The sequence below is a fragment of the Anomaloglossus baeobatrachus genome, chromosome 5 (genome assembly GCF_048569485.1).
Source record: "Anomaloglossus baeobatrachus isolate aAnoBae1 chromosome 5, aAnoBae1.hap1, whole genome shotgun sequence".
Classification (NCBI taxonomy): domain Eukaryota; kingdom Metazoa; phylum Chordata; class Amphibia; order Anura; family Aromobatidae; genus Anomaloglossus; species Anomaloglossus baeobatrachus.
In genome coordinates this window covers 380,327,693-380,355,255 of record NC_134357.1, presented here as the reverse complement: position 1 = coordinate 380,355,255, position 27,563 = coordinate 380,327,693, and positions in this window count along the sequence as shown.

Below are 27,563 nucleotides of genomic sequence, written 5' to 3'. Positions count from 1 at the left end.
CTTCCTCACTACGGCCTGCCCCGGCCCTTTTGGAGATGCTTCACTCCCCACCTGGGAGCTAGACTCCAGACCTCTGTCCTGTCTGCCCTCCACACACTCTCTGCTCCAGCCCCTCCCCTCTCCTCTGCTTTTCCCTTACACTGGGTGCTGTGCTTGTCTGGCTGCACCGGTGTGAGATCAGGTTACCAAGGAGGATTAACTCTTTCTGTGACTACCTGGCTGTGCCAGGGCGTCACAATAACACCCGCCCCCATCGTACGGCCGATATGTGGTGATTGCTGCCGTAGCGAACATTATCGCTACGGCAGCGTCACACGCACATACCTGCCTAGCGACGTCGCTATGACCGGCGAGCCGCCTCCTTTCTAAGGGGGCAGTTTGTTTAGCATCACAGCGACGTCACTAAGCGGCCGCCCAATCAAAGCGGATTGATGGAGATGAGCGGGACGAACATCCCGCCCACCTCCTTCCTTCCGCATTGCTGGCGGGACGCAGGTAAGGAGGGGTTCCTCGTTCCTGCGGTGTCACACGTAGCGATGTGTGCTGCCGCAGAAACGAGGAACAACATCATTACTGCAGCAGCAACGATATTTGGGAAGAGGGGGGCATGTCACCGATTAGCGATTTTGAACGTTTTTGCAACGATTCAAAATCGCTAATAGGTGTCACACGCAACGACATCGCTAAAGCGGCCGGATGTGCGACACAAATTCCGTGACCCCAACTAGATCGCTTTAGCGATCTCGTAGTGTGTAAAGCCACCTTTAGAATATTAGGTACAATTTTGTATCTGTAGTGTATAAGAAGGACATAGCTGAACTAGAGCGGGTACAGAGAAAAGCAAATAAGGGTACAAAAAGAATAGCGAAACTGCAGCAGCAAGACAGGTCATCAAACTGGAGGTTATTCAGCTTCGAAAAAGGAAGGTAAGGGTCATCGTCTTACAATGTCCAAATATATTAAGGTACAGTACAAAGATCCAAGCAACTAGTCTGATTGCCATATGTGGACTTGGAAAGGAATATTTCCCTTAATATGGAGCAATTAGTTTCTGCCTTATGGTGTTTTTGACATTTTCTGGATCAACATGTTCCGTTACAGATGGACTAGTCTCTTCTTTTAACCTTAACCTCTTCATGACATCCACCGTGCCTATATGGCACGTCGGAAGCAGGTGTATGGAGTGAGTTCACAGGGTGAGTCTGCCCCATACTTGGCAGGTAATGGCTCTGTGTTACATGTGAGCAAGGATGGTTGACCTTAGGGAGATCAACATCCACCACTGCGGAGACACCATCACGTGTTTCTCAACGCAGTGATTCTAGAGCAATGCCCCCTGGGAAATATTCAAAGCAAGAAGGCCTGTGGAGACACCATCACATGTTTCTCAACGCTGGCAGGAAACTAGCCAGGTCTTTCACCGGGAAGGAACAACCACGGGAAGGGCAGTCTCCAATCAAGGAGACCACCTATGCCAAACATGGTATCCATCCACAGACAGCCGTTTCGGGGTATTTGCCCCTCATCAGTGTGGAGTAGGAATCTGGCTAGTGGGACATTGCCTAGTAAAAGACTATGTGAGCAAAGATGGTTGACCTTAGGGAGATCAACATCCACCACTGCGGAGACACCATCACGTGTTTCTCAACGCAGTGATTCTAGAGCAATGCCCCCTGGGAAATATTCAAAGCAAGAAGGCCTGCGGAGACACCATCACATGTTTCTCAACGCTGGCAGGAAACTAGCCAGGTCTTTCACTGGGAAGGAACAACCACGGGAAGGGCAGTCTCCAATCAAGGAGACCACCTATGCCAAACATGGTATCCATCCACAGACAGCCGTTTCGGGGTATTTGCCCCTCATCAGTGTGGAGTAGGAATCTGGCTAGTGGGACATTGCCTAGTAAAAGACTATGTGAGCAAGGATGGTTGACCTTAGGGAGATCAACATCCACCACTGCGGAGACACCATCACGTGTTTCTCAACGCAGGGATTCTAGAGCAATGCCCCCTGGGAATTATTCAAAGCAAGAAGGCCTGCGGAGACACCATCACATATTTCTCAACGCTGGCAGGAAACTAGCCAGGTCTTTCACCGGGAAGGAACAACCACGGGAAGGGCAGTCTCCAATCAAGGAGACCACCTATGCCAAACATGGTATCCATCCACAGACAGCCGTTTCGGGGTATTTGCCCCTCATCAGTGTGGAGTAGGAATCTGGCTAGTGGGACATTGCCTAGTAAAAGACTATGTGAGCAAGGATGGTTGACCTTAGGGAGATCAACATTCACCACTGCGGAGACACCATCACGTGTTTCTCAACGCAATGATTCTAGAGCAATGCCCCCTGGGAAATATTCAAAGCAAGAAGGCCTGCGGAGACACCATCACATGTTTCTCAACGCTGGCAGGAAACTAGCCAGGTCTTTCACCGGGAAGGAACAACCACGGGAAGGGCAGTCTCCAATCAAGGAGACCACCTATGCCAATCATGGTATCCATCCACAGACAGCCGTTTCGGGGTATTTGCCTCTCATCAGTGTGGAGTAGGAATCTGGCTAGTGGGACATTGCCTAGTAAAAGACTATGTGAGCAAGGATGGTTGACCTTAGGGAGATCAACATCCACCACTGCGGAGACACCATCACGTGTTTCTCAACGCAGTGATTCTAGAGCAATGCCCCCTGGGAAATATTCAAAGCAAGAAGGCCTGCGGAGACACCATCACATGTTTCTCAATACTGGCAGGAAACTAGCCAGGTCTTTCACCGGGAAGGAACAACCACGGGAAGGGCAGTCTCCAATCAAGGAGACCACCTATGCCAAACATGGTATCCATCCACAGACAGCCGTTTCAGGGTATTTGCCCCTCATCAGTGTGGAGTAGGAATCTGGCTAGTGGGACATTGCCTAGTAAAAGACTATGTGAGCAAGGATGGTTGACCTTAGGGAGATCAACATTCACCACTGCGGAGACACCATCACGTGTTTCTCAACGCAGTGATTCTAGAGCAATGCCCCCTGGGAAATATTCAAAGCAAGAAGGCCTGCGGAGACACCATCACATGTTTCTCAACGCTGGCAGGAAACTAGCCAGGTCTTTCACCGGGAAGGAACAACCACGGGAAGGGCAGTCTCCAATCAAGGAGACCACCTATGCCAAACATGGTATCCATCCACAGACAGCCGTTTCGGGGTATTTGCCCCTCATCAGTGTGGAGTAGGAATCTGGCTAGTGGGACATTGCCTAGTAAAAGACTATGTGAGCAAAGATGGTTGACCTTAGGGAGATCAACATCCACCACTGCGGAGACACCATCACGTGTTTCTCAACGCAGTGATTCTAGAGCAATGCCCCCTGGGAAATATTCAAAGCAAGAAGGCCTGCGGAGACACCATCACATGTTTCTCAACGCTGGCAGGAAACTAGCCAGGTCTTTCACTGGGAAGGAACAACCACGGGAAGGGCAGTCTCCAATCAAGGAGACCACCTATGCCAAACATGGTATCCATCCACAGACAGCCGTTTCGGGGTATTTGCCCCTCATCAGTGTGGAGTAGGAATCTGGCTAGTGGGACATTGCCTAGTAAAAGACTATGTGAGCAAGGATGGTTGACCTTAGGGAGATCAACATCCACCACTGCGGAGACACCATCACGTGTTTCTCAACGCAGGGATTCTAGAGCAATGCCCCCTGGGAATTATTCAAAGCAAGAAGGCCTGCGGAGACACCATCACATATTTCTCAACGCTGGCAGGAAACTAGCCAGGTCTTTCACCGGGAAGGAACAACCACGGGAAGGGCAGTCTCCAATCAAGGAGACCACCTATGCCAAACATGGTATCCATCCACAGACAGCCGTTTCGGGGTATTTGCCCCTCATCAGTGTGGAGTAGGAATCTGGCTAGTGGGACATTGCCTAGTAAAAGACTATGTGAGCAAGGATGGTTGACCTTAGGGAGATCAACATTCACCACTGCGGAGACACCATCACGTGTTTCTCAACGCAGTGATTCTAGAGCAATGCCCCCTGGGAAATATTCAAAGCAAGAAGGCCTGCGGAGACACCATCACATGTTTCTCAACGCTGGCAGGAAACTAGCCAGGTCTTTCACCGGGAAGGAACAACCACGGGAAGGGCAGTCTCCAATCAAGGAGACCACCTATGCCAATCATGGTATCCATCCACAGACAGCCGTTTCGGGGTATTTGCCTCTCATCAGTGTGGAGTAGGAATCTGGCTAGTGGGACATTGCCTAGTAAAAGACTATGTGAGCAAGGATGGTTGACCTTAGGGAGATCAACATCCACCACTGCGGAGACACCATCACGTGTTTCTCAACGCAGTGATTCTAGAGCAATGCCCCCTGGGAAATATTCAAAGCAAGAAGGCCTGCGGAGACACCATCACATGTTTCTCAATACTGGCAGGAAACTAGCCAGGTCTTTCACCGGGAAGGAACAACCACGGGAAGGGCAGTCTCCAATCAAGGAGACCACCTATGCCAAACATGGTATCCATCCACAGACAGCCGTTTCGGGGTATTTGCCCCTCATCAGTGTGGAGTAGGAATCTGGCTAGTGGGACATTGCCTAGTAAAAGACTATGTGAGCAAGGATGGTTGACCTTAGGGAGATCAACATTCACCACTGCGGAGACACCATCACGTGTTTCTCAACGCAGTGATTCTAGAGCAATGCCCCCTGGGAAATATTCAAAGCAAGAAGGCCTGCGGAGACACCATCACATGTTTCTCAACGCTGGCAGGAAACTAGCCAGGTCTTTCACCGGGAAGGAACAACCACGGGAAGGGCAGTCTCCAATCAAGGAGACCACCTATGCCAATCATGGTATCCATCCACAGACAGCCGTTTCGGGGTATTTGCCTCTCATCAGTGTGGAGTAGGAATCTGGGTAGTGGGACATTGCCTAGTAAAAGACTATGTGAGCAAGGATGGTTGACCTTAGGGAGATCAACATCCACCACTGCGGAGACACCATCACGTGTTTCTCAACGCAGTGATTCTAGAGCAATGCCCCCTGGGAAATATTCAAAGCAAGAAGGCCTGCGGAGACACCATCACATGTTTCTCAATGCTGGCAGGAAACTAGCCAGGTCTTTCACCGGGAAGGAACAACCACGGGAAGGGCAGTCTCCAATCAAGGAGACCACCTATGCCAAACATGGTATCCATCCACAGACAGCCGTTTCGGGGTATTTGCCCCTCATCAGTGTGGAGTAGGAATCTGGCTAGTGGGACATTGCCTAGTAAAAGACTATGTGAGCAAGGATGGTTGACCTTAGGGAGATCAACATTCACCACTGCGGAGACACCATCACGTGTTTCTCAACGCAGTGATTCTAGAGCAATGCCCCCTGGGAAATATTCAAAGCAAGAAGGCCTGCGGAGACACCATCACATGTTTCTCAACGCTGGCAGGAAACTAGCCAGGTCTTTCACCGGGAAGGAACAACCACGGGAAGGGCAGTCTCCAATCAAGGAGACCACCTATGCCAAACATGGTATCCATCCACAGACAGCCGTTTCGGGGTATTTGCCTCTCATCAGTGTGGAGTAGGAATCTGGCTAGTGGGACATTGCCTAGTAAAAGACTATGTGAGCAAGGATGGTGACCTTAGGGAGATCAACATCCACCACTGCGGAGACACCATCACGTGTTTCTCAACGAAGTGGTTCTAGAGCAATGCCCCCTGGGAAATATTCAAAGCAAGAAGGCCTGCGGAGACACCATCACATGTTTCTCAATGCTGGCAGGAAACTAGCCAGGTCTTTCACCGGGAAGGAACAACCACGGGAAGGGCAGTCTCCAATCAAGGAGACCACCTATGCCAAACATGGTATCCATCCACAGACAGCCGTTTCGGGGTATTTGCCCCTCATCAGTGTGGAGTAGGAATCTGGCTAGTGGGACATTGCCTAGTAAAAGACTATGTGAGCAAGGATGGTTGACCTTAGGGTTGAGAAACATGTGATGATCATGTAATTTTGATTTGCATGAAGCACAATCCAAATCCACAAGCATTTACTCTCCCCAGGATGACATAGGAGTAGAAAAGTCCTTTCTGATCAATGACTGATCAATGACTTGTTCATCTTGGAACATTTTTAAAAAAACAAAAAGGGTTCCCCAACCAGAGTCTCCCTTTTTTCCAAAAATTGGGCCACAGACACCATTTAAGTGGCATCAGTTGTTGTCACGCTCCCCGGGTCCCCTGCGCTGCCCTCCGGCTCACCTGTCACGCTCCCCGGCTCCCCCGCCTCGCTTCCCGGTTCCTTGGTCCGGTCACCGCCGCTCCCCGCTCTCCAGCACCCTTTGCCGGCGCGTCCCCAGCGTCCTGGTCCCCGCTCCCGGCGCCCGTCGGCTTCACAGCCCCAGCCCGGCCCTGCTGCTTCCTCCTCGCAGCTTCCTGCTCTGGCTTCTGGCATTCGGGCCGCGCGCATGCGCATTAGGGCGCGCGCGCGGTCATTGACCCTTTCTTAAAGGGCCAGCGTCCATTAACAGGAAATGATGCAAAACAGGTACAGGGTATAAAGGGGTGTAATGTCCAAGGGGGCGGGGCCTGATCTTCGTGTTTCTTAAGCTAGGAGTCAGGTCTCCTGGTGTCTCTGTGATATACTCACCTATCTCTCTTGTAGAGCCGTGCCTGCCTCGCCATCCGGTCCTGCCGAATCCCGAACCCCGAACGCTGTCCATCTGCCATCCTGACAGTCCGTACCATCTCGGATCCCTGCGGTGACCCGTCATCTCGCTCCAAAGGTTCCGGACCCCGCCTGACAAATTCTCGGCTTCCGAACCTGAGCTACGTCACCCGGACTACCACCAGTGACTCCGTGGTCCCAGGGACTTCTCCGTTATACTCGTGTGCACGGACTGTTCTGCTGCCTATAGTGCTCCAGCTACCGGACCCCTTACCACCATCTAGGAGTTCGGCCCAGTGGATCCACCTCCTGGGTCTGCCCGTCCACCTGGCCCTGACAGTTGTCCCCCAGTTGCAAACTTGACATGTTGATTTGCATGAAGCACAATCCAAAACCAGAAGCATTTAGGGGTACTTTGCATGCTGAGAGATCGGTAGCCGATGCTAGCGATGCCGAGCGCGATAGTACCCACCCCCGTCGCAAATGCGATATCTTGTGATAGCTGCCGTAGCGAACATTATCGCTATGGCAGCTTCACATGCACTTACCTGCCCTGCGCCGTCGCTCTGGCCAGCGACCCGCCTACTTCCTAAGGGGGCGGGTCGTACGACATCACACGGTAGGCGGCCAATAGAAGCGTCGAGGCGGAGATGAGCGGGACGTAAACATCCCGCCCACCTCCTTCCTTTCGCATAGCTGGAGGAGGCAGGTAAGGAGATGTTCCTCGCTCCTGCAGCATCACATACAGCGATGTGTGATGCCGCAGGAACGAGGAACAACATCATATCTCCTATTGGTGCGACATTATGAAAATGTCTGACGCTACACAGATCACCAATTTACGATGCTTTTGTGAGCACAATCCCAAACCACAAGCATTTACTCTCCCCAGGATGACACAGGGGTGGAAAAGTCCTTGCTGATCAATAACTGGTTTATTTTGGAACATTTTTAAAAAAACAAAAAGGGGACTCCAACCAGAGTCTCCCTTTTTTCCAAAAATTGGGCCACAGACACCACTTAAGTGGCATCAGTTGTTCCCCAGTTGCAAACTTGACATGTTGATTTGCATGTAACACAATCCAAATCCACAAGCCTTTACTCTCCCCAGGATGACACTGGGGTAGAAAAGTCCTTGCGGATCAATGACTTGTTCATCTTGATGAACGTTAGTCTGTCCACATTGTTACTGGACAGATGCGTGCGCTTATCTGTCAGCACACACCCAGCAGCACTGAAGACACGTTCAGAGACAACGCTGGCAGCTGGACACGACAAAATCTCCAAGGCGTAAGTGGAGAGCTCTGGCCATTTTTCAAGATTTGAAGCCCAAAATGAGCAAGGCTCCATTTGCAAAGTAATGGCATCGATGTTCATTTGAGGATACTCCTGTATCATCCTCTCCAGCCGTTGACTATGTGTCAGACTTGTTGTCTCTGGTGGCCTTGCAAAGGAGGGTCTAAAAAAATTATGAAAAGATTCAATAAAATTGCTGTTACCAGCACCAGATACAGTGCTACTGGTACGGGTAGACTGTTGAAGATGATGAGACCCATGTTTGTCAAGTTACAACTGGGAGATTCACTCCCTGCACCTGCACGGTTGTTTGGTGGAAAAGCCGAGCTAAGATCGAGTAACAGCTTCTGCTGATACTCCTGCATACGTGCGTCCCTTTCTATGGCTGGAATTATGTCACAAAATTTGGACTTGTACCGGGGATCTAATAGTGTCTCAAGCCAGTAGTCATCATCACTTCTAATTTTGACAATACGAGGGTCATGTTGGAGGTAGTGCAGCAAGAAGGCACTCATGTGTCTTGCGCAGTCATGCGGACCAAGTCCACGCTGTGTTTGTGGCATAGAGGTGCTAACCATTCTTTTTTCCTCTGACATCTCCCCCCAACCTCTTTCACCTGAAATTTGACCAAGGTCTCCCTCATCCGCTGAGTCTTCCATGTCCATGGACAGTTCGTCCTCCATTTCTTCATGTTCTCCTGCATCTTCCTCAACATTTCGCCTACTACCATGCGCCCTTGTTGATCCCTGTCCCCCATGGTCCCATGCCTGCCGTGTTGGTGATGATGAACGTCTGGACCTTGGTGATGTTGTTGTGTCTTGCGCATATGAATCCTCCTGTAGTTCCTCCCCTTCCTGTTGTCCCACCCCCTGACTCCGAATAGTGTTTAGCGTGTGCTCCAGCATGTAAATGACTGGAATTGTCATGCTGATAATGGCATTGTCAGCACTAAACATATTCGTCGCCAAGTCGAAACTGTGCAGAAGGGTGCATAGGTCCTTGATCTGAGACCACTCCATCAGGGTGATCTGCTCCACTTCTGCATCTCGTTGGCCCAGGCTATACATCATGACGAATTGCACCAGGGCTCGGCGGTGCTGCCACAGTCGCTGTAACATGTGGAGAGTCGAATTCCAGCGTGTCGCCACATCGCATTTCAGGCGATGAACCGGCAGGCCGAAAGACGTCTGGAGCGATGCAAGTCGCTCAGCAGCGGTGGTTGAACGGCGGAAGTGAGCAGACAGTTTTCGTGCCCTGGTCAGAAGGCCATCTAGGCCGGGATAGTGTGTTAAAAATTGCTGGACAACAAGGTTCACCACGTGAGCCATACAAGGCACGTGTGTCACCTTGCCCAGGCGAAGGGCCACACCCAGGTTTGCAGCATTGTCGCACACGGCCTTACCAGGCTGCAGGTTGAGTGGAGACAACCATTTATTAAACTCAGTCTCCAGGGCTGCCCACAACTCATCCGCTGTGTGACTCCTATTTCCAAGACATGTCAAGCTAAAGACCGCCTGATGCTGTTGCGCTCTGCTGCCAGCATAGTAATGAGGGGTGCGTGATTCCATCTGCGCAGTGAGAACGCTGGTGGCCTGACCAGGCAGGCTTGGGGCGGAGGTGGAGGACACAGATGAGGTGGAGGAGGCAGAAGCAGTGGCGGAACTTGGACAGACAGAGGATTGACACACAAGTCGTGGGGATGGCAAGACTTGTGCAGCAGACTCTTCACCATCTATCACCATAGTTACCCAGTGCCCAGTCAGTGACATGTAACGTCCCTGTCCATGCTTACTGGTCCAAGTATCGGTGGTGAAATGCACCCGTTCACACACAGAGTTTCTCAAGGAAGCGGTGATGTTGTGTGCGACATGCTGGTGTAGCGCGGGCACACCTTTCTTAGAGAAGTAGTGGCGACTGGGCATCTGGTACTGGGGCACAGCGACAGACATAAGGTCTCTAAAATGCTGTGTGTCCACCAGGCGGAAAGGCAGCATTTCGGTAGCCAAGAGCTTACAGAGGGATAAAGTCAACCTCTTAGCTTTGTCATGGGTCGCAGGAAATGGCCTTTTATTTGTCCACATCTGAGGGACAGAGATCTGGCTGCTGTGTGTAGACGGTGTTGAGTAGGGTGTCCCTGGAAAAATGCAGCTTTGTGAGGAAAGTGCAGGCGTAGACATGATGTTGCCTTCATCCAACGTTGGTGCTATCGATGTCTGAGAGAGCTGTACACACGCACTTGTTTCCCCTTCCAAATCAACTGAAGACCTACCAAGCAAACTGCCTGTTGCGGTTACAGTGGTGGGAGTTGTGCGTGGAAAACCAGGTGTGACAGCTGTCCCCACAGTCCTAGAAGATGAAGAGTGCGCGGATGCACTGGAAGGGGCAGGCGGTGGATGGTTCGCTCCGCTAGGCCGCATTGTAGCACGGTGAGCTTCCCACTGGGACATATGATATTTATTCATGTGACGATTCATGGAAAAAGTTGTCAAACTGCTGAGGTTTTGCCCTCTACTAACAGAATCACGACAAATTTTACAGATCACATAATTTGGGCGATCTTTTGCTATGTCAAAAAGGACCAGGCTAGGCAAGGCTTAGAGGGCATGCGACCTGCTGATCCACCCCAACTAGTGCTCAGAGGCACAGTGGTGGCTGAGGATGCAGTTGTAGACGTGCTACCAGTACTCCGACTCTGTCCAGGAAGGCGCAAGGTAACTTCGTCGTCAGTTGCATCCTCCTCCACCGTCTCTGTTGACCTCATCGAGGGCCTGACTGTGGGTTGACAGTAGGTGGGATCTAGAACCTCCTCATCAATTGTTGTGTTTGCACTCCCCTCACTCTCAGACCGAGCCTCTTCTTGCCCTGACCGAATATTTAATTTGTCATCCCAATCTGGTATCTGCGTCTCATCGTCATCAGTATGTTCCTCATTGTCTATTACAACAGGTGTTTCAGTTTGTGAATAAGGGTCAACATTATGCTCAGAAACTTGGTCATCATGGCCTGAATCTGAGTCATAAAGGTTCTGGGCATCACTGCAGACCATTTCCTGGTCTGTACTCACTGTAGCTTGGGAGCAGACCTCTGATTCCCAGGCTATAGTGTGACTGAACAGCTCTGCAGACTCAGCCATCTCAGTTCCACCATACTGTGCAGGGTGGATGGAGACTTCAGAGTTGGGAGAAAGCAAGTGTGATTGGGATGACAACTCAGAGGACTGGTGTTTTTTGGATGTGGTAGTTGAGGTGGAGGAGAGGGCACTTGTTGGACCACTTGAGATGCATTCAAGCATTTTCTTTTTTTGGCCATCATCTACCTTTGTTCCAGTTATTCGTGTCCGTAAAAAAGGGAGCACATCGGATTGTCCACGGTAAGTAGTAGACATCTTACTTTTGCTGGAAGATGGTCTATCTTCAGCAGATGTTAATGGAGCTTTGCCACCTTCCCCACGGACAAACCCTTTTTTTTCCTTTTCCAACACGCCTCTTCCCCTTTCCACCAGCATCTGTCATTTTGCCACTCATTTTGATTGCGACAAGATTGTGCACTTAAATTGTGGTAGTAAAAATTGAGAGGTGGTGTAGATTGCAGCGGTGGTCTAGCTTTATTAACAGCAGAATAAACAACAATAACTATCCCTGACAATGCAACTACGGCCCTTAAACTGGCAGCATAGTTTGCTAGTATAATGGCTTAGTAACAATGAGTTTGAGTGTGCAATGCAGTGGTGCTGCAAATAGCTTTGCACCAGTGGGACGCTAATGGAAGTCCAACAGCCAATTTTAGGATGCCACTAAGTTTACTCAGTGTTTGCTAGTATAATGGCTTAGTAACAGTGAGTTTGAGTGTGCAATGCAGAGGTGCTGCACATAGGTTTGCACCAGTGGGACACTAATGGAAGTCCAACAGCCACTTTTAGGATGCCACTAAGTTTACTCAGTGTTTGCTAGTATAATGGCTTAGTAACAATGAGTTTGAGTGTGCAATGCAGAGGTGCTGCACATAGGTTTGCACCAGTGGGACACTAATGGAAGTCCAACAGCCACTTTTAGGATGCCACTAAGTTTCCTCAGTGTTTGCTAGTATAATGGCTTAGTAACAGTGAGTTTGAGTGTGCAATGCAGAGGTGCTGCACATAGGTTTGCACCAGTGGGACACTAATGGAAGTCCAACAGCCACTTTTAGGATGCCACTAAGTTTACTCAGTGTTTGCTAGTATAATGGCTTAGTAACAATGAGTTTGAGTGTGCAATGCAGAGGTGCTGCACATAGGTTTGCACCAGTGGGACACTAATGGAAGTCCAACAGCCACTTTTAGGATGCCACTAAGTTTCCTCAGTGTTTGCTAGTATAATGGCTTAGTAACAATGAGTTTGAGTGTGCAAAGGGCAGGAGGGTACAGTGGCAGGGTTGTGGCTCTGGGTAGAGGAAAGGAAGCCTCACTTTCTATCCCTCCTAATGGGGAAATGCAGCGAGGAAATCCCTGACCTTAGCTACACAGACGCTGTCATCTTGTGTAGCTGTTAAAATCTGTTTTCACTGACCTGACTGTCACCTATGGCTCTGACCCTGCCGGTATTAGCCCTTACAAGGACTAATAGAAACTTCTATCCTTATTCTGTATAGCGCTGTGTATAGAGCGTACACAGCAGTATCGGAGACAGGAGCTACGCCAGCGGTGACTGACACCAAGACGCAGAAGGCAGATAATGGCGTGCTGGAGGAAAATGTCCGTTTTTATAATGCATGGACATGTGACATGGACATCCTATCACACATGCCATTGCTTCTCTGGCTAAAAGTCCACTTAGCTGTGTGTGTGTCTGGGATTGGCTGACATGCTGGCCCGCCCCACTACACGTGCGCGCTTAGGGAAGGAAGACAAGGAAAAAAAAAAATGGTGATCGCCATTATCCAAACAGCAGTGATATGAATGCGCTGTTCCCGCACACTATACACTGAAATTTCATATTAGTGTGAGTCACAGAGTGACTTACACTATTACAGCGGAAAGCCAGCTAGTAATTAGCTTGTCTTTTTGCTACTAGAACCGATCTCGAACGTATCTAGAACTATCAAGCTTTAGCAAAAAGCTCGAGTTCTAGTTCGATCTAGAACAGCCCCCAAAATCACTCGAGCATCGAACTGCAGAACCTCGAACCGCGAACCGCGCTCAACTCTAGTCACAGCGACGTCGCTGACAAGGTATGTACGCGTGATGCTGCTGTAGCGATAATGTTCGCTACGGCAGCGAGCACCAAATGTCGCACGAACGACGGGGGCAGGTGCTATCGCGCTCGACATCGCTAGCAATCGCTAGCGATGTCGCAGCATGTAAAGCACCCTTAAGGCTGAATCTGACTAGGCTACAAAACAGCACTGCAACAGCTAAGCTTCAGCAGCATAACACCAGCAGCTCAAAGAGAACTTCCTCTGTCCAGGATAGTCAGAAATGATATTCTATCACTGGGAGGAGGTGATAGAACATATGATATTTAAAGGAGATGGAAGTGGTCACAAACCAGCTTAACCACTGGATACTAGCAAGGAAAATGTCATTATCCTTTGCTGCAGCAATAGAAAGCAAAACACATTTACAATCACAGAGCAATGTGAAGCTCCAATCCCAGAGTTGTCCCAAGTCTCTCGAGTACTAGAGAAACTCGTGACAGATGGCGGCATTTAACATACTTGTCACATGATCGAGGATCGCTGCTGAGTTACTATGACAGCAGGGGGTCTGCTATAGACCTCTGTGCTTGTCCTAGCAGTGGTCCATTGAAACCCTGACTTTGGCCAGGCTTTAAAGGAGACAATGATTTTTATTATATCAAGCAATGCAGTAACATTGCTGTACATAGCACAAGTGATCTGGTAATTGCAGGTTATAGTCCACTAATGAGACTATTAAAACAGTGAAAAATAAAAACATTTTTTTAAAAATAATATGAAAAAAACGAAAAAAAAACCCCAAAGATTCAAATCATCCCCCTTTTTCCCCATTAATAATAAAAAATTAAAAAAAATTAAAAAATACACTTATGTGGTATCAGCGTGTTCAGGAAAGTCCAATCTATCAAAATGTAAAAATAATTAACATGATCGATAAACACTGTAACAAAAAATTCTAAAATGGCAAAATAATTTTTTTGGGACACTGCAATACCACAAAAATTGCTGTAACAAGCGATCAAAACGTCATATCGATCCCAAAATGGTATAAATATAAATGTCTTCTTACCCTGCAAAAAATAAGCCGTCACATGACTTCATTGACAGAAACATTAAACCGTTATGGGTCTTCGAATATGGTGACACAACTCCCCAATTTTTTTTTGTTTGCAAACTCCTGATTTTTTTTTCACCACTAATATAATATAAAAACTGCACATGTGTGTTACTGCCATAATCATTCTGATGAGGTTAATCATATTGGGAGATTATTTCTACCACAAAATGTACACCATAAAGACAATATCCAAAAACCATGTCGGAATTCTATTTTTTCACTATTTCTACGCATTTGGATTTTTTTTCCCCATTTTATAGTACGCAATGTGGGAAAATGAATGGTAAAAAAAAAGACAGTTGCACTCTGTAGTGCTAAGATATATGGAGCAATTTGGGAATCTAGACATGCAATACTGCTATGAAAAAAACATGGAAAAATTGAAATACTTTGCACACAAAATTGGCCAGATTTATGTGAGCCCAACAGGTAACGGCATGGCAACCTCATTTTTGTTGATTCCCTAGAAAGAAAGCTGCAAATTGTGAATTAAAATTGCCTGAGGATGAAGAGCAGGAGTGCTCAATCAGAAAGCTAAACCCTGTAATCTAAGAAAAGACTGATGTCACATCCTATCTTTCTAATGTGAACAGGTGCAAACTGAAAATTAAACAGTAACAAAAACGAGACAGCTGTACTCTGTATTGCTAAGATACAGTTGTGCTCAAAAGTTTACATACCCTAGCTGATTTTTTGCTTAGCCTTTTTTCAGAAAATATGAATGATACACAAAATCATTTTTCCTCTCATGGTTAGAGGTTGGCTGAAGCCATACGTCACAGCGTCATCACACGGAAAGCAGCCAATAGCAGCGGAGGGGCGGAGATGAGCAGGATGTAAACATCCCGCCCACCTCCGTCTTTCCTCATTGCAGCCGGGACGCAGGTAGGAGATGTTCCTTGCTCCTGCGGCTTCACACACAGCGATGTGTGCTGCCGCAGGAACGAGGAACAACATCGTACCTGTCGCTCCACCGGCATTATGGAAATGTCGGACCCTACACCGATGATACGATAACGACGCTTTTGCGCTCATTAATCGTATCAAAAAGGATTTGCACACTACGATATCGACTGTGACACCGGATGTGCGTCACTTTCGATTTGACCCCATCGACTCTTGAATCTTTCATCCAGCCACTGATGTTTCTGGATTGTGAGTCATGGGAAAAGCAAAAGAATTGTCAACGGATCTACGGTAAAAGATAGTTGAACTATGTAAAACAGGAAAGTGATACAAAAAGATATCCAAGGAATTAATAATGCCAGTTATCAGTCTTCAAACTGTGACATATGAAAAATCAGGGGCTCTAAAAAAAACAAACCACGATCAGGTAGACCAACAAAAATGTTGGCCACAACTGCCTGGAAAATTGTTTGGGATGCAAAGAAAAACCCACAAATACCATCAGCTGAAATACAGGACTCACTGAAAACTAGCGATGTGGCTGTTTCAAGATGCACAATATGGAGGCACTTGAAGAAAAATGGGCTGCTGGGTCGAGTTGCCAGAAGAAAGCCATTACTGCGCAAATGCCACAAAGTATCTCACCTACAATATGTCAAAGAGCACAGAGAGAATCCTCCAAACTTCTGGAACAAGGTAATTTGGAGTGATGAGACCAAAGTCGAACTTTTTGGCCACAACCATAAATGTTACATTTGGAGAGATGTCAACAAGGCCTATGATGAAAGAAACACTATTCCTACTGTAAAGCACAGAAGTGAATCACTGATGATGTGGGGATGCGTGAGCTTCAAAGGCACAGGAAACTTGGTCAAAATTGAGGGAAAGATGAATGCAGCACTTTATTAGCAAATTCTGGAGGCAAATTTGCACTCATCAGCCTGGAAGATGCAAATGCGACATACTTGGATGTTCCAACATGACAACGATCCAAAACACAAGGCCAAGTCTACCTGTCATTGGCTACAGCAGCACAAAGTGAAGGTTCTGGAGTGGCCATCTTAGTCTCCTGACCTTCATATTATTGAGCCACTCTAGGGAGAACTCAAGCGCGCAGTTCAGGCAAGAGAGCCAAGGAATTTACAGGAGCCAGAGGCTTTTTGCCAAGAAGAATGGACAGCTTTACCATCTGAGAAAATAAAGAGCCTCATCCACAACTACAGTACCACAAAAGACTTCAAGCTGTCATTGATGTTAAAGGGGGCAATACACAGTAATAAAAACTGGGGTATGTGAACTTTTGATCAGGGTCATTTGTATGTTTTTGGTTGTCATTATGAGTTAAAAAGAGAAAACACAGTAGTTTGACAATAAATGGCTTCACCCAAGCACTAACCATGAGTGGGAAAAAAGATTTTGTGTTGTCATTCTTATTGTCTGAAAAAAGGCCAAGAAAGCAAAAAAATCTGCTGGGGTATGTAAACTTTTGAGTGCAACTGTATATGGAACAATGAATATGGGAATAAAGACATGCATTTATGCTATGAAAAAACATGTAAAAAGAAAAGGTAGGTCTCTAAAACGTATGAGGAAGGGCATCATACACACCCTAGAAAAATTTAGAGCGAGGTCACATTATGACCCGGTTCATGTGGTGGAGGAGGATATGAAAAAAAAAGAAACAAAGAACTGAATACCCTTTGTCGCTGAGAAAGCCAGTGGAAACCCCTACTTTTGTGCTCACAAGAGGCTTTAAAATGGTTATAGTAAGGGCTTAGGGCTGCAAAAGGAAGCAAAATGGGGGAAATTGCCCTGCTAGTAAATGTGGATAGGGAATAAATAAAAAGTTTACTTGGGCTACCACCTATTTTTGCTAACCAGCACAGGTAAAACAGACAACTGTGGGCTAAAACCCTCAGCTGCCAGCTTTACCTTCTCTGGTTCTCAGAAATTGAGGGGATCCCATGCCATTCTAAAAAATTATTTACATAGACATTTTTAAAAAAAATTGTGGGTTCAGCCCTACTTTTGATAACCAGCCAAGCTAAAGCAGACAGCTGAGGGCTGATATTGTCAAGCATGTCTATATGGCCCTTACTAGCCTAAAAATCCTGCACCTGCCCAGAATTGGTGTATCACATTAGATATGCCAATTTTGGTGTTTTGCCTTGGCTTTTCTCGATTACCCTGGTTCTGTGGTTATCAGGGTAATAATTTTTGGGATTGATGTCACCTGTTAATTGACAGCTGGCATCATACCTAGGGGTTAGTAATGGAGAGGCATCTATCAGATACACCCATTACTAACCCTGTAATTATAAAGAGAAAAACACACACACACAAACAAAAAATTATTCTAAAAAACACTCCTCGACTCCCTCATTTACCAATTTATTTAAAAAAAAAAAAGAAGCCATGAAGATGCTGAACTAATTCATCAAATCCTGCATAGTCTAAAAATAGAAACCTGGGTGACATATAAAGAGAGAATTAAAGAAATAAAATAAAGAGACAGTCCCTCATTCTCCACTTTATTAGTTTCCAAAAAAACTTCTCAGCTTTGACAAAATCTATAGTGATCCCACGACGTCCATTGAATCTATGGAGCATCATGCTGAGAGGTACGTTTGATAGGTCTCTCACAGTCCTTTCTCGCCGCTCATGAGACATTCCGGGTCTCACACTACCCTCCACAAGACCCTGCAAGAGTGGTGATGAAGTCAGTAACCTTACATGAACTTACCACTGTCGCCGGGTCTTGCATTGTTCTGTCATGAGTGGTGACGTTACCTAGTTATTGACATCACCGCTAGTGAGAAATAACTAGTAGTGACCTATGAAGCTTCATTCTCTAAACACCATTCTCTGATTCTCGGAACACCATGGATTACATTGGACCTGCAAGGTTTTTTTGGGAGTTAATAAAATGGCGGATAAGGGACTGTCTCTTGTTTTTACATTTTCTTTAATTTGCTCTTTTTTTGTCATTCAGTTTACCATTTTTGACTACTTTGGATTTGCTGTATTACTTCGGAATTTTTATGGCTTTCTTTTTATTTTAATTATTTTGTGTGTGTGTTTTTTTCTCTTTATAATTACTGGGTTAGTATTGGGGGTTTCTGATAGATGCTTCTCCATTACTAATGGCAGGGTTTCATGTCAGCTGTGATTTGACAACTCAATCAAGAAATAACGTCTGGAACACCATTCTGAGTCTGAACTGGGTGTGTACCGCCCCGCGGCCTTGGCCGCCGAGCCACTAGGATCCGTGCTTGCGTGCTACGGGTGGTGGCTCGAGCCTCTCACGGACCCGGGGGTCACGTCGCTCTGCAAGGGGGTTTGCGTTACACACGGGGGAATGCAGGTATTTGGTTTTGGGGTGATTGTTCGTGACGCCACCCACGGGTGGTGGTGATGGTAGACACCACCGCTGCGGTGAAGGTACGGGGACTCCCGGGAGCGGTGTAGTGGCCCAGCTAGGTGTTGACCCCTCCGTGGGTAGGGGGTGTTGGTCCCGGGACCCGGTGGAGCGAGGGCCGGGGTGCAGGGCGCAGTGTTGCGGTGCAGCACGGTGCGGTGCCTGATGGCACTGGTGTACTCACGATTAAACCACACAGAGTCACTGGTAAACCAAACGAAGGCATGAACGGGGCTCACAGCCAGCTGCAGCTTCCTAGTCGGTTTGGCAATGTCCACCTTTCTCCTGCACCTATGTTGTAGTTTGACCACTGTGCCTGAGCACTGGTAGTCCGCTCCCCGGCATGTAGATGTCGGAGGAGCTCCTTTGCCCACAGGCGCTGGCCCTTGGATCTCTGGCCTTTTGGCGGTGGCTACTATCCGGACGGGTTGGGCTTTTGCCGCCAAACGGGACTTTGGTGGGAATGAACCCCTGAGGTCCAGTTAATTCGACTATGGTGGTGGCATATAGCCTAGTTCGGGGTCTGAGTACCCTGCCTGGTGCTCCGGTATCCTGTTAGCTCCCTGGTTCGGTTCCGGCGGGCCACTACCCTGTCCTGGTCCCTTACAGTTCCGCTGGTCGTGTTCCCGGTCTCCTGCAGGCGGCCACTGCCGTCAGCCTACCTGACTGTACTGGACCAACTCTCCACTCCACTGTCCTGCACTCCTTGAACTCTCTGACTAAACTGCTCGTGTTTTCCCTGCCTCAGGCCAGCAGACTCCTCGGTGGGCATGTCTTTCCGCCTGACTCCGTCCACCTGGTGTGCCTGTCTAACACTGAGGGAGGCAATCAGGTTTTTGTGTTTGGCTGATGTTACCTTTCTAGTGTGGGGGTGTATGTGGTGATGTTGTGACCTGTGACCCCTGGGGTCCAGGGCATCACAGGTGCAAAAACCTAAAAAAATCTACACTATGGAGAGAAGGTATGCACACCAGTGACTATGTAAGGGGAATATATGAAAAGCAGAAACTGCTGTGTGAATACCGACATGAAAAATCCAATAGCTATTGGATTTTTCATGTCAGTATTCACACAGCAGTTTCTGCCTTTCATATATTCCCCTTACATAGTCCCTGGTGTGCATACCTTCTCTCCATATAGTGATTTGACAACTGACATCAACCCCAAAAACAATGACACAACTTGCCACCCCACCAGGGCAATCTGGAAGAGCCAGGCAAAGCGCCAGAATTGTTTCAATTGCCCCCAGCTGTCTGCTTCATCTGCATTGGTTATCAAAAAAGAAGGGTGATTCACATCATTTGTTTTATTTTTTATTTGCATTCTTCCCAGCAGCACCAAGGGATCTTCCCTATGCTGAAAAGCTTGTTGATTGGCTGCAGTGTAGCTTTTCATCTATCCGAACAGCATCTGAACTCCGAACTCAACTGCAGACTTCAGTGAGAAGTCTGTGTTCGAATTTGAGAACTGGACACTAGGTGACCATTACAAACCCCAAACTTTACAGTTCTGGTTCACTTACCCCTACTCATATAATACACGTGGGGAGAGGTGTGAGAAAAATATTCACTGACCATAAGAGCTTACAGTTTACAGGTGAGAGAGAATTCTGATGATCACAAGAGTTTGTGCTCTACATACAAGAGAGAGAATGAAAGAGAGAACCCAGCTGGCCAAAAGAGCTTACACTCTACAGAACAGAAGACCCCCCAAATCATAAAAACTTGCACGTTACAGGCGAGAGAGGGCTCCTGGCCATAAGAGATTCTAATAATTTACAAGCAAAAAAGAGGGAGGACATTTCTAACCCTAAGAGCTTACATTCTACAGGCGACAGAGGACTCTGCTGATCATAAGTGCTTATAGTCTACATGCGAAAGAGAGAAAGAACCAAGCTGACAATAAAAGCTTACACTCTACAGAAGAGGGGACCTTACTGATTATAATTGGTTACACTTTACAGACAAGAGAGAGAGCACACCTGGTCATAAGAGCTTACACTGTAGAGGAGAGAGAGACTTACTCAGGGATTTTGGAGATTGAAAATGACTCAGCTGTATAAACTGTGCTCCATGTGATCTGTGATGACTCGAGTACTGACCACCATACCTCCCAACTTTTCAAGAAAGGAAAGAGGGACAAAGTATGCGGCGCGCTGCGCGCGCCGCAGCAAATTTTGACCATGCCCCTAGCCACACCCCTAGTCACACCCATTTGGCAGTAAGGGTCATTCAGCAGATGCCCCGGACTGTTCATTCATATTTATAGCAGTCAGAATTTTTTTATATTTCTGTGTCACTATATGACATGTTGCTTATTTGTGCCTATCAATCCGTGTTCACACGTTGCATAAATTCTGTTTCTTTTGTTTCTGTCTGCACCAAACTACACAATAACAATCTTCTCTGTTTTTTCCATTTTTGCTGCATTTTTTCTGCCTTCTCTCTATTATTTAATGCGTTTTTGGTTCAGATGTGAATCTGCGGTTTTAAGAGTTTTAATTGTACAGAGAAGCTTTTTCCTGCATTTTTTAAGCTCCACATAGAAACCTCCAGAGAACCCTCCCCCCCCCCCCCCCGAAAACCGCAGAATTCAGTGGCGTCTTTTCATGGAATCACATCCACATTACTTGGACAATTAAACACAGCAGAATAAATGTGCAAAAAAACAGCAGAAAAAAATGCAGCATTCACACTACATGGGAATATGGACTAATCGTCCAAGCAAAGTGGAGGAAACGTCATGAAATCTCCGCCCCTGGTGCGTGGAAAGACGCCGCTGAACTGTGCAGATTTGGTGTTTCTTTCTTTATAAGCTTCAGGATTCACATCTGCAACAAACATGTATCAAATAAGGGGGACAATGTATAAAAAATACCACAAACACGCAATAATCAGAGAACATTGTTATTGCACTCGTGGCGCGGACACCTGCAGAAAAAATGCAGCATTTACGCTATGTGTGAACACGGCCTCAGTGATCCATTTTTATTACATTTTTTATGGGTTTTAATAAAGAAAAATAATACATTGTGCCTTTTTTTTCCCGCCATTTACCGATCCCCATAAATAATCTGATCGCTGTGTTGTTCAGGTCATTACGATTACAGGGACACCAAATATGTCCATGTTATTTGCTGATTTGTGATGTTTATTATTTTATAAAAAAGTGTAATAAAATTACATTATTCTATTTTTTTTAATTATTTTTAGTAACTTTATTAGAAGAAAAAAAAATCCTCTTTTCCTCTCCCTCTAGAATACAGGACATAGAGATGCTGCTCTGTACAATGTAGCTGTGTCCTGTGTAATCTGCTGTGTAAGAGGCTGCATTGTAGGTTCATTTATGTGAAATCCTCCCTCTGACATCATCAATCCTAGTGGCTCAACAGCTTGAGCAGCTAGGAAAGCCAGGAGGCTGCTAGATACAAGTTTTGAACGTTGCTGGTTTGAATCCAAGATGGTGAAGATAAAAAAATAAAAAATTGTATTTGTATTTTTTTCCTCATTTCTTTATAGTGGTTTTATGGGAATAAATGAATCTGACTTTTTCACCTACATTGAGATACAGTATTTATCTATCTATCTATCTATCTCTATCCCTCTATCTATCTATGATTCTATCTCTCTATCTATGATTCCATCTATGATTCTATCTATGATTCTATGATTCTATCTCTATCTATCTATTATCTGTCGTGTATCTATATATCCCTCTATCATCCATCCCTCTATCATCCATCCATCCCTCCCTCTATCTCTCCATTCATCCCTCTATCCCTCCATTCATCCCTCCATTCATCCCTCCATCCCTCCCTCTATCCCTCCATTCATCCCTCCATTCATCCCTCTATCATCCATCCATCCCTCCATCTATCCCTCCATTCATCCCTCCATTCATCCCTCTATCCCTGCATTCATCCCTCTATCCCTCCATTCATCCCTCCATTCATCCCTCTATCATCCATCCATCCTTCTGTCCCTCCATTCATCCCTCAATTCATCCCTCTATCATCCATCCATCCCTGCCTCTATCCCTCCATTCATCCCTCCCTCTATCCCTCCATCCATCCCTCTATCATCCATCCATCTCTCCCTCTATCCCTCCATTCATCCCTCTATCATCCATGCATCCATCCCTCCCTCTATCCCTCCATTCATCCCTTCATTCATCCCTCTATCATCCATCCATCCCTCCCTCTATCCCTCCATTCATCCCTCCATTCATCCCTCTATCCCTACATTCATCCCTCTATCCCTCCATTCATCCCTCCTTCTATCCCTCCATTCATCCCTCTATCATCCATCCATCCCTCCCTCTATCCCTCCATTCATCCCTCCATTCATCCCTCTATTATCCATCCATCCCTGCCTCTATCCCTCCATTCATCCCTCTATTCCTCCATTCATCCCTCTATCCCTCCATTCATCCCTCCATTCATCCCTCTATCCCTCCATTCATCCCTCCCTCTATCCCTCCATTCATCCCTCCATTCATCCATCCATCCCTCTATCCCTCCATTCATCCCTCCCTCTATCCCTCCATTCATCCCTCCATTCATCCCTCTATCATCCATCCATCCCTGCCTCTATCCCTCCATTCATCCCTCCCTCTATCCCTCCATTCATCCCTCTATCATCCATCCATCCCTCCCTGTATCCCTCCATCCATCTTTGCAGCTGCATAACCTACTTCTGGTGTCTCACCTGCAGTATAGAGGTCAAGATAATAAAATCTTCCTATTGCTTTCAATAGAGGCAGTAGCTCAGTGGTAAAGCTGCTGCCTTTGAAACAATGAACTCACAGCTCCACGAGTTCGAGTCCCGGCCGCCCAGAAAATCCAGAGCCGATGATAATTTAATTTAATTTATTCACTCCACTGAGGGGAGGAGCCGGGACATCAGCTGTGAGCCGCGGGAGTGCGGGACAGCCCTGATAAATCGTGCAAGTCCCGCAGAATCCGGGACGGTTGGGAGGTATGCTGACCACCACTGTACAAGGTATGATAATCTACTATGCCATAGCTACAGAGCATTATTTTGAGGCCCATGCTGTAATGCAAATAGCATTTTTCTGCTCCCTGATGCATTGTCAGAGAGGGAAATGGTGCAGGGCAACTTTTATTTTTAAGAGCCGCAAATTGAAACTCAGAATGTTTGAATTTGCATGAAACCGCGTATTTCAACAAATTTGATACAAACTCGATGCTCTGCAAATTAATCCGCTCATCTCTAGTTAGGAAAGGAGAAGACATAGCTTGTAAGTTGGGAAAGAAGCAAAGTTCTTTTCTAGGATGAATTACAAATTATATTTTTGCTTGTACTGTTGATTTATGCAAAGTTTGTTGAAACAACAGTGACCATTTAGAATTGATATATTTCATATTATAATAGTTATAATATAATCAGGTCACATACTGATGCTGCCATATACCATCATAAGGTTTTTTTTACACAGTTCTGGTGTTGTCTAGGTCACCAAGTAGAAAAAATCATTTCACATTCTGATGCCAGGAAACATTTTTCCGTGCCCTGTGTGATTCACCAGCTGAAGAAGCGATGACATGATAATTACTGACTTCTCCAGCTCTAACATTCTGATTGTGACACATAGGAATGTGAAATTGGTTGGTAGCATCCCTTAAACATACCACCATTTATTCTAGTGCACATCCATCATGACATACCAGACCTTCATAGAATTAAGTGTAAGGACAGTCATAAATAAATTCCAGTTGCCTTTTATAATTTTGAGTTGAACAAATGTTTATATTTTGAAAAAAAATTATCAATTATTCCAACATATGATTGCAGGAAGCAAAAGCATTCTATGTGGAATTTAAGAAAACTGTATACAACTTTACTGTTAGGAATAAATATGAAGATAGTTATACAGATAATTTCCCTAATATGAAATTTTGTAGGCTTCTATCTCCTGTTTTTTTCGGCCCTACCTGTGATTGTGGATGCTTATCCCTTTCCTCACAGTGTACACCCCCTACACACTCCCATTCTCTGATGCTCTCTTCAACACTAAAGTCATATACATGAGATTGATATCAGCGGAACGTTGCATTTGGCTGGCACCCATCTTGGGAGCTCTACCAGTTATTCAACTGAGTGCTTCTGTGTTCTCTATTAAAGAGCCATCTCCATAGAGAACAAAAAGATCGGTAAGTCAAAATTAGACACTCTAGATCCTCAACTCCACTGATAATCACTTAATCTGGGGACCCCATACACATTAGCCAATTCGCTGAACCAGATGATAATGGTGGGCTTAGGCAATATTACGTTAATTAGGCTGATAATGACCAAATCTGATGATATCGACAGGTTCGGCTGACACTAATTTGTATGCGAGCACTGGACAATTTACTGGAAGGGGAAATATTGATTTGGCATGTCTGATTTCAGACTGCTGATCATTTTGTTCTACTCAAAATAAGCGTGGCTTCTCTAAACCTAAAGAACACAGGAGCATTTAGTCAAACAAGCGCTCTTGTGTATGGGGAAGCCAGCCAACATGGCTGCCAGTCGAACAATTGTCCGACAGTCATCTGATGTGCATGGCGGGCTATGGGGGGTTTAGAGATGATGGGGGGGTAAAAAAAAATATGTCAGAACTGTTAAAAAAATATATGTAAAGATGTGCAAAGCCTTTAAATTGGATTGTGCCTCCATACTACATTCCTTGAAATTAATCTTACAAGTCTATATAAACGATTCCTTCAAGGAGTTTATATGTTCTCCCCGTGTTTGCGTGGGTTTCCTCCGGGTTCTCTGGTTTCCTCCCACACGCCAAGGAAATACAGATAGAGAATATAGATTGTGAGCCCCAATGGGAACAGAGTTTCTGTTCTGATGTATGTAAAGCGCTGTGAAATTAATAGCGCTAAGTAAGTGAATAATTATTATTATTATTATTATTATATTAAATTGCTGGCTTGCCATTGCCATATATTGAAAAATGACCTAATACCATGTTATGCCAAATTTATTTTCCACTGATTTCTGTTCCATATAGACAGTGAGAATATGAAAATGAACCAAGGTATAAACGTTAGTATCTTTTTCAATATAATGTATCTACTAAACTTGACTTTACATGCGACTGGCTGTGAAAAAGCCTAAATAGCATGTCCTCTGTAAAATGTTGAAAATTTTGATCACAACTTGTTTGATATTTTTAACAAAGAACCAGGTTGACTACACATTATACTTCGACTCCCCGAACCTCCTGAGCCATGTGACTGCAGGGAAGTTTGGATTATAGAATTGATTGATCCATGTAAATACTCATCGAGCGCCGCCCCCTTAGTGATTGATGACACGAACACTCAGAATCAAGCAATATACTGTATATAGTGTTTACAGCCATCCTAAAGACTAGACCTAGGGCAGGTCAAAAACATTACACTCTTCTTAGAGAGCCTAATAATACTTTTACTGTAACCATCTATCTTTTACTACTGACTACCCTATAATTTGTATTTTATAGAGTATTGTTTAGTAATGGTTCCTCTCTACAATTCCAGGTCTCTGCTGCCCTACAGCTTTAATAGTTGGTGAAGAGGCTAAAATATGTGGTCAGTTTCAATAGCTGACACTTTTACATGGAATCCCATTAGGACGTAGCACAAAGCACAGCTTGTTTCTTGGGTATTATGTGGACTTCTTTGGAAACAGCTCCTGCATCAGTAGCCAGGCCCTTTTAACTGCAGATAAGACCAATCCTGACTCTAAAGGTCATTCTCATACAATGTCGTGTTTACTTGGGTGCATTTCAGCATTTCAATGTTGCTTTGCACCAGGTCAAGTTTCTGAAACCATTCTTCCATCTAGAGAGGGGAAGAAGAGGGCACCGTGAGAGTTTCTTATGTCACACACTGATACATTTCACATATTTTGTAGTCTGAAAAAAAATCACTGTTGTCTTAAGAGTTAAATAATTTTCTTCAATAAAATTGGACCTGCTAACATCTTGGAGCAAAAGCAATTAATTATCCTAATATTTATAAAAAATGTAAAATGTTACAATGAACAACATACTATTGAAATATTGGAAGAGGATGGTGAACATTGATTCCTCTAATGAAATCATCACATGCTATTTTATGGGTGGATAAAGTGGGAGTGGTGCAAATAAGCAGGTCCAAGTACTGAGAACTGCATCTGAAGTGCCCAGTGCAATGTCCACCCAGCCACAATACTTTATGTGCGGTCATGATGATGATTGCACAAAAGGTAAAACTGCAGGAAAAAAGCTGGGTGTCATATAGGGTATAAATTATATATTTCAAACTGGCATCATGCATGGATCACTTGCTTTTCAAACAACTATGTCTCAACAAATAAATTTGCCCTACTCTTCTCATGCTCCAGATATCTTGGCAAAAAGTACCGTATCATGTCAAGTTCCGTTTTAAACAACAGAACAAGTACCTAACTGAGAACTCATCTCCCTTGTGCTTCCAGCAAAGGGCAGTCTATTTTGGAAACCTTTCGTTGTTGGTGCAGTCATCATCAATTGTTGGTACAATATTCCATTGTTGATATGGCTGCCATTATCAGTACACTTCTTCATTTTCTTCATTTTTGGTACTGTCTTCAATTTTTGGTACAGAATTCCATTGTTGATAGACCGTCCATAGTTAGTAAAGTTTTTCAATCTGTCCTTTGAGTAAGCTACAGAGAAACGCACGTCGGACACAACCGAGCCAGTATACAATGTGTACCATGGACATGCTGAATTTATAGCAATCTAATAATATTTTATATACATGTATTTTAGGTATTATTTGACTCAGGTTCAGTGGTTTATATCTGCCCTATTACTTAATTTCAATGGCATCATCATGTTTGCCCTTATTTATCAGTATGCATTTTTTTATTTATTTTGGGACATATTACTTCTACTTTAGTAGGTCCTGTGATATTACTGATAGGCTTTTTTTGCAGCCATATGAATTTAATATGTTATTAATATA